The sequence below is a fragment of the Bos taurus genome, chromosome X, assembly GCF_002263795.3.
Source record: "Bos taurus isolate L1 Dominette 01449 registration number 42190680 breed Hereford chromosome X, ARS-UCD2.0, whole genome shotgun sequence".
Classification (NCBI taxonomy): domain Eukaryota; kingdom Metazoa; phylum Chordata; class Mammalia; order Artiodactyla; family Bovidae; genus Bos; species Bos taurus.
The window spans coordinates 1265307-1274167 of NC_037357.1; the positions used below are offsets into that span (position 1 = coordinate 1265307).

Below are 8861 nucleotides of genomic sequence, written 5' to 3' on the forward strand. Positions count from 1 at the left end.
GTTGCACTCATCTCACAGACTAGTAAAGTAATGCTCAATATTCTCCAAGCCAGGCTTTAGCAGTACATGAACCATGAACTTCCAGATTCTCAAGCTGGTTTTAGAAAAGGTAGAGGAACCAGAGACCAAATTGTGAACAACCACTGGATCATGGAAACTGCAAGAGAGTTCCAGAAAAACATCTCTTTCCACTTTATTGATTATGGAAAAGCCTTTGACTGAGGGAATCACAATAAACTAGATAATTCTAAAAGAGGTGGGAATTCCAGACGACTTTACCTGTCTCCTGTGAAATCTGTATGCAGGCCAAGAAGCAATAGTTAGAACCAGACATGGAACAATGCACTGGTTCAAAATTGGGAAAGGAGTATGTCAAGGCTGTATATTGTCACCCTGCTTATTTAACTTATATGCAGAGTATATCATGAGAAATGCTGTGCTGAATGAAGCACAAGCTGGAATCAAGTTTGCTGGGAGAAAGATCAATAAACTCAGATATGCAGATGACACCACCCTTATGGCAGAAAGCAAAGAACTACTGAAGAGCCTCTTGATGAAAGTGAAAGAGAAGAGTGAAAAAGTTGGCTTAAAACTCAACATTCAGAAAACTAAGATCATGGCATCTGGTCCCATCACTTCATAGCAAATAGATGGGCAAACAGTGAAAATAATGACTGACTTTATTTTGGGGGGCTAAAAATCAGCGCAGATCGTAACTGCAGCCATGAAATTAAAAGACTCTTTGGAAGAAAAGTTATGACCAACCTGCTGCTGCTAAGTCGCTTCAGTTGTGTCGGACTCTGTGCGACCCCATAGACGGCAGCCCACCAGGTTCCCCTGTCCCTGGGATTCTTCAGGCAAGAACACTGGATTGGGTTGCCATTTCCTCCTCCAACGCATGAAAGTGAAAAATGAAAGTGAAGTTGCTCAGTCGTGTCCGACTCTTAGCGACCCCATGGACTGCAGCCCACCAGGCTCCTCCGTCCATGGGATTTTCCAGGCAAGAGTACTGGAGTGGGATGCCATTGCCTTCTCCATGACCAACCTAGAGAGCATATTAAAAAGCAGAGACATTACTTTGCCAACAAAGGTCCATCTAGTCAAGGCTATGGTTTTTCCAGTAGTCATGTATGGATATGAGAGTTGGACTATAAAGAAAGCTAGCACCAAAGAACTGATGCTTTTGAACTGTGGTGTTGGAGAACACTCTTGAGAGTCCCTTGGACTGTAAGGAAATCCAACCAGGCCATCCTAAAGGAAATCAGTCCTGAATACTCATTGGAAGGACTGATGCTGAAGCTGAAACTCCCAAAAATTTGGCCACCTGATGCGAAGAGCTGACTCATTGTAAAAGACCCTGATGCGGGGAAAGATTGAAGGTGGGAGGAGAAGGGGACGACAGAGTATGAGATGGTTGGATGACATCACTGACTCCTTGGACATGAGTTTGAGTAAGCTCTGACAGTTGGTGATGGACAGGGAGGCCTGGTGTGATGCAGTCCATGGGGTTGCAAAGAGTCAGACACGACTGAGCAACTGAACTGAACTGAAGAACTTAGTTTTGGTGGGGGAATAGGACTTTGGTCCCCTACCAGATGAACCCAAATAACCTAGCAGAGAATATAAATCTCGGGTGTAAGATGGGGTGGGGGTTGGGGTGCAGGGCGGCAGTGGTCAGATTTTAAAATAACTGCTTTAGTGACAAGTGGGCTGGAAAGGACAGGTTTGGGCTAGGCTGCCTCTCTTACTATACCTCTCACTATGTGTTCTTCCTCTAGGTCGCCCAGTGTCCTCAGTGCTGATGGGAAGTACTGCTGTGAAAAGTCACAGTTGGGAAGGTGTAGTAGAGCATGCCCATGCTGTCTCTGCCCTTGGACCCACCCACTGGCAGGTTGATCACCCCTGCAGCCTGCTTCTGTTTCAAGTAGGAGACCAGGTTCCTGAGAAGCCGCCTCTGTAGGCCGGGATCCATCATGGGCATCCCCTCAGTGCCAGGCCCACTGGAGTTCACCTGCATGGCCAGGAGCACTGAGTAGCCATTGGGGCTCCCCTGTGTGATGCATCGTGTGACTTCTTCCAGCTTGGTCTGGTCCAGGCGAGGGTGCTGGGCAATCTTTAGCTGGATCAGCTTACTCCTGGAAGTGTGATCTTTTGAGGACTGCTTATCACCCCTGATCCCCATCTAGGATGTGCATAGATGTCGGGAAGCAGCTGTTTTTCAATAGCAGAAGCCTGTTCCAACCCAGCTGCAGCATCTGGGCATCCTCTGAAGGATTCTTGAGCTTTTAGGTCTTATGTTTTGGCTCTTCCAGAGGCTTGGGCTCGGCCTCAGTGATTTGAAGTCTAGGCTTGCTCTCTCGGATCTTCTTTCCTGTGGGAAGAGTTGGGAGCCTCGTGGCGGGGGTGGCAGCTCTGCTCTTCTGCCCCATGTCTGCTGATGCTGAAGGAGTTGCTGCCGGACTCCTTGGCCCCTTCACTGGAATGATCTTTCTTGTGGCTGTGCTTGGGGGTTGTGGTCGGAGCCTCGGTCCACAGGGTGCCCACCAACCTTGGTCCTGCTCTGTTCCTCCTAAGGGGAGTGGGTTGTCCTTCTGTGATCACTGGGGAGGCTCCGATGCTTCCACCTGTCCTCCAAGGCCTTGGGCAGGACAAACCTCCCGGTCCCCATCTCCTCCCCAGCACTCACCACTCTGGCTGCGCACTGAGCAGCTACAGCCCTAGAGGCTGGGCAGTCAGAGCATTTACTGGGGTTGGTCCAGTCCCCTTCCACAAAGGTCCTCTCGGTCTGAGTACAGGAGGTGTGTGGGGGTGGGGGGGGCGTCCTGTCCTGCACCTGCAGGTTGGTGTCCAGGTTCCGGTGCAGGGTATACCCGTCTTGGAGTAGCTCATAGGACACAGGGAGGTGGGGTAGGTCAGTGTTCATTCCAGTCCCAAAGAAAGACAATGCCAAAGAATGTGCAAAGTATTGCACAATTGCACTCATCTCACACGCTAGCAGGCTTCCCTTGTAGCTCAGTCGGTAAAGAATCTGCCTAGAGTGCAGGAGACCTGGGTTCGATCCCTGGGTTAGGAAGATCCCCTGGAGAAGGAAATGGCAGTCCACTCCAATATCCTTGCCTGGAAAATCTCATGGACAGAGGAGCCTGGTGAGCTGCAGTCCATGGGGTCGCAAAGAGTTGGGCACCACTGAGTGACTAACACTTACTCACTTACCTACACACGCTAGTAAAGTAATGCTCAAAATTCTCCAAGCCAGGCTTCAACAGTACATTAACTGTGAACTTCAGATGTTCAAGCTGGATTTAGAAAAGGCAGAGGAACCAGAGATCAAATTGCGAACAACTGCTGGATCATAGAAAAAGCAAAAGAGTTCCAGAAAAACATCTACTTCTGTTTTATTGACTATGCCAAAGCCTTTGACTGTTTGGAACACAACAAACTGTGGACAATTCTTAGAGATGGGAATACCAGACCACCTGACCAGCCTCTTGATAAATCTGTATGCAGGTCAGGAAGCAACAGTTAGAACTGGACATGGAACAATAGATCGGTTCCAAATAGGGAAAGGAGTACATCAAGGCTGTATATTGTCACCCTGCTTATTTAACTTATATGCAGAGTACATATGAGAAACCCTGGGCTGGATGAAGCACAAGCTGGAATCAAGATAGCTGGGAGAAAGATCAATAAGCTCAGATATGCAGATGACACCACCCTTATGGCAGAAAGCAAAGAACTACTAAAGAGCCTCTTGATGAAAGTGAAAGAGGAGAGTGAAAAAGTTGGCTTAAAACTCAACATTCAGAAAACTTAAGATCATTGCATCTGGTCCCATCACTTCATGGCAAATAGATGGGGAAACAGTGACAGACTTTATTTTGGGGGGCTCCAAAATCATTGCAAAGGGTGACTGCAGCCATGAAATTAAAAGAGGCTTGCTCCTTGGAAGAAAAGCTATGACCAACCTAGACAGCATATTAAAAAGCAGAGACATTACTTTGCCAACAAAGATCCATCTAGTCAAGGCTTTGGTGTTTGCAGTAGTCATGTATGGATGTGAGAGTTGGACTATAAAGAAAGCTGAGCGCCGTCAACATCATCAAAGAACTGATGAACTGTGGTGTTGAAGAAGACTCTTGAGAGTCCCTGGGACTGCAAGGAGATTCAACCAGTCCATCCTAAAGGAAATCAGTCCTGAATCCTCATTGGAAGGACTGGTGCTGAAGCTGAAACTCCCAATACTTTGGCCACCTGATGCGAAGAACTGACTCATTGGAAAAGACCCTGATGTGGTGGGCAAAGATTGAAGGTGGGAGGAGAAGGGGACGACAGAATATGAGGTGGTTGGATGGTATTATTGACTCAATTGACATGAGTTTGAGTAAACTCCGGGATTTGGTGATGGACAAGGAGGCCTGGCATGCTGTAGTCCAAAGGGTTGCAGAGTTGACCCGACTGAACAACTGAACTGTAGTGATCTAGGAACTTAAAATATACTGAAAGCAGTGAAAGAAATGTCTTTTCCACAGTGTATCAGATGATTGCCAACCACATGTCTTATATTGTTGCATAACCATCAGTGTATAAACTAGTAGTTTTACCTCGAGTGATAGACCCGGTCATGCAGTGCTCTTCAACTCTTATTGTGCATCAAAATTGTCTGTGGAAAAAATTTTTTTAATATTTGGAAATTCTACTTTTTAAGTGTTCAAATTCTGGTTCAGTTGGCCAGAGGTGGGACCTTGTACCTTGGAAAACTCTTCAGGTGAATTTAATGTATCATTTGAATTGAAAGTCCTGTATTTGTTTAGAGTACAGGTAGGGGCAAAAGTTAGTGAATGGAGAAACTACGAGCAAGTTGTGTTAGTCTCAGAAGAAAAGAATGTTGAATATTTGTGATGGGAAACAGTGTCAGTGAACAAACTTTAACCATTTTAAAATATAGAATACAATTGTTTATTAAAATCTTATTCAACAAAATTTGTTGAGTGTGTGTTATGAGCCAATCAGTGTGCCAAGTTCTAAAGACTTGAAGATAGGGTCCTTGCCTTCATGAGACAGTTTGATGTATGTTTCTTTAAGTCAAAAAATAATTACACAAATAACTAATCACAAATATTGTGCATGCTATGAAAAATATCTCAAGAGCGTTAGTCTGGAAGCTCAAGGGAAGCCTTTCATAAGGGTTGTTTAAAGTTTACACTTGATGTATGACCCAGGTAAAGGTTTCTATGTGTCTAGGGGCTCTGAAACAAGAAAAAAATGCTATTGTAGTGGTCCCTAAACCAGCAGCATCATCTGAGAACTTATAGAGATGCAAATAATGAAGTCCCACCTTAGACCTACCTAATGAGAAATTTGGGGGATGGAGTCTAGCTATTTGTGTCTTAACAAGCCCTTCAGAGGAAAGTGTGAAACTTCCCTGGTAGCCCAGTGGTCAAGACTCTGAGTTTGCAATGTGGGGGCCTGGGTTCAGTCCCTGATTAGGGAACGTGATCCCACATGCCACAGGTGGCCATTTCCTCCTGCCTCCCCTCCCCGACCCCCATCCTGCCATCCCCAGGATCTTCCCAACTTAGTGATCAAACCCATGTCTCTTGCCTCTCCTGCATTGTCAGGCAGATTCTTTACCACTATGACATCGGGGAAGCTCAAAGACCCCACATGTGGGAAGGAAGATGGAAGATCCTGCCCATGTGCCACAACTAAGACCAGCACAACCAAATTAAATAAATATTATATATATATATATATATATAAAGGTTAATTGTATGGGACTTCCCTGGCAGTCCAGTGGTTAGGACTCCATGCTTCCACTGTAGGGGACGTGGGTTCAATCCCTGGTTGGGGAACTAAGATCCCACATGCTGCATGGTGCAGCCAAAAAAAAAAGTTTACCTTGGAAGCTGTGAGGAGGGGAATACGGAGGATGAAAGAAACAAGACCACTTATGAGACACATGTAGTGGTCTAGGCAAAATATGAAGGAAGAATAGTGATAGTGTGGATGGAGAGATGGAAGTATATTTAAGAAATAATAGGTGGTAGACTTGATCAGACTTTGTGATAGGATACTGAAATGAGATATTGGATGCCATTGACTGAAATAAGAATAGCGGGGAAATTGAAAAGCTAAGCCAGTTTGAGGAGATAAAATTGAATGTTGGGGGGCATGGATCAGATAATCCTCATAATTCTTACAATGTTGTGAGGATTGTGGAAGTGAATGAAGTAATTGCTCAGTCTCACACACATGCTAAATAGCAGGAATGGATTGAAACCTAGGTCTGTCTGACTCTACAAGCTATGCTCTTTTTGTTTATACTAGATGGCATTTTCATAGTAGTGAGTCTTTAGTATTGTGTAAGGCAATATGGTATGGCAGAGATGAATTAAAGAGGGCTCTTTTGGCCTCGCCTGGTCTGATGAACCATGTGGAGGTAGTGGAAAAGAACCTCGGTTTAGGAAAAGGAAATCACAGTGAAGAACTGAATGAGAATGTGCAGAAAATAAGGCATAGGAAATCATGGAGCAGAGACTTTGAGTGCATAGCCTCCAAGTTGACTTACAAGCATAATTATTGTTTGTATTTGACATGCTATAGAGTTGATTACACTACAGGCTTGAGAATAGGGGAGTCACATAATCTGAATATCAAATAGGGAATAGACTTGCTTTCGTGGTGGTGTTAGGGCCAAGGGCAGGCTTGGCCCAAGATGTGCCACTCTGGCATGAAGATTATTTTGAGCTGAAAACAAACAACCAAGCCCCAAAAGACTAAGGAAAAGTCTTTGAGCTTCCCCCAACTGCCTAAAAGAATTTTAGAAGGCCTGTTCCAGGAAGAAGTTATGACTGTAGATAACTATAGTGAAGTAGTAAGTATGGTAGAAAGAGAGGAACTTGGCAAAGCCCATTTGACCAGTTATCTCTGTGTGCCATTGCATTTGGATAGCCAAAAAAGTATTTGTTTCCCAAACGTTAACTCTTTATCTTCTTATGAATTACCTTACTTCTCTGATGCCTCAGACCCCTACCTCCTCCTCCTTAATCCAGAATAAGTATATGTCACCTTGTCTTGATGTCTTTGAAATTCTTCATACTTATGTGAATTCCCTGTGCACATGTAATAAATTTGATTTTCTCCTATTAGTCTGCCTCATGTCATTTTAATTGCCAGCCAAAAGATCTAATAGGGGAAAGAAGTGAAATTTCTCCTCCCCCAACAATGGCATTAAGGAGACAACTATTCATCCAGCTGATTGTGATTTGATTTGGGATCTAGAGAGGAAAAGACACATCTGAGACCTCTAAATTTTAGGAGCTCCTTGGAATTCTTGAGAGTTATTTCTTAAGATCTTTACACATTTTCAAATCCATGAATACCACTCTAGCATATAATGTCTCCATAAAATGTAGTGAAGTATGACTTAAAATTTTAAGGGAACCCTTTGGGTCTTTAACAGTCTTACAAATACAGTCTAAAATAATTCATGAAGCTCTTAAATTCTACCAATATTATTAAGTCACTGTGCTCTTAGATCGTTTCACTTTCAGCACCATTACTTGGAAATTGGCATTCTCTGTACAGCCTTTATACGAGAAAGTCACTTAGTCCCACCCTATTCCTAAACGTTGCTATGTCATCCATTTCCAATAGAGAACAAAGCTATGTTAAAAAGCAGGCACTTGAAGAAAAAGAAAATGAAGTCTGTGGTGGCCAGTCAGATAGTTTCACTTACTAGCTAAGTAACTCACCTCCACATAACCAGCTCCAGAGAGGACATGGCCCAATTTCATGCCCCAGAACACTGACAAATGACTGTGTGTCATGAACCTTCAGAATCACTTGAGAATAATTAGAACTGAGTTTCAAGCCTAGGAATACTTGGTCAAGGTTGAGTATGCATTAACCCTTTTGACACTTAAGGTAAGACTATTGGCCCATGCCCTTACCTACCCACTAATCATAACTACTTATTAGGAGCCCTTCTGCTTGTAATACTCAAATCATGTCAAAAAGGGGCCGAGCATGGAACCAGCTCACTTATATGAGCAGGAAAGTGTTGCCTTTTTTTTTCAGCATGAAACCACCCAGTTATAATATGAGCATGAAAGTGTTGCCTTTGTTTTAAATTTATTTTAACACGGCACTACTCTATTACATCTGTGAAAACTCTATGCCAGTGATTTTTGCCTCCCAGGCAACATTTGGTAAGACTTTGGTTGGTTCAGGGCTTCCTGGGTGGCTCAGATGGTAAAGAGTCTGCCTGTAATGCAGGAGACTGGGGTTTGATCCCTGGGTCTAGAAGATTCCCTGGAGAAGGGAATGGCAATCCACTCCAGTATTTTTTTTTTTTTTGAAGGATAATTGTTTTACAGAATTTTGTTGTTTTCTGTCACACCTCAATGTGAATCAGCCATAGGTATACGTATATCCCCTCCCTTTCGAACCTCCCTCCCATCTCCCTTCCCACTCCAGTATTCTTGCCTGGAGAATTTCATGGACAAAGGAGCCTGGTGGGCTACAGTCCATGGGGTTGCAAAGAGTTGGACACAACTTAGCGACTAACACTTTCACTTATGGTCAGTACAACTTGGTGAGTTGTGTTACTGGTGTCTGGTTGGTAGAAAGCAGGGAAGTGTCTAAACATTCCACAATACATATGAAAGTCCCCTGCAACATAGAATTACCCAGCTCAAGATGTCTGTAATGTTAAGGCTAAGAAACCCTGTCTTAGGTCAAGGGAATCATCTAATCAGGGAAAGACCACTTGCAATTTTTCCAACTAAAAACTGTGTTTGGTTCCCACTTTGTTCTTTTTGGTTCTGTCAGTCCTATGATTATGAGAATCTACAGTTCCT

General features: G+C 43.9%; 1 pseudogene; it reads right to left on the minus strand.

The window, feature by feature from the left end:
• Positions 1-1625: 1625 nt before the first annotated feature.
• Positions 1626-2934, minus strand: LOC788014 (putative RNA-binding protein 15B; annotated as a pseudogene).
• Between the last annotated feature and the right edge of the window lie 5927 nt (positions 2935-8861).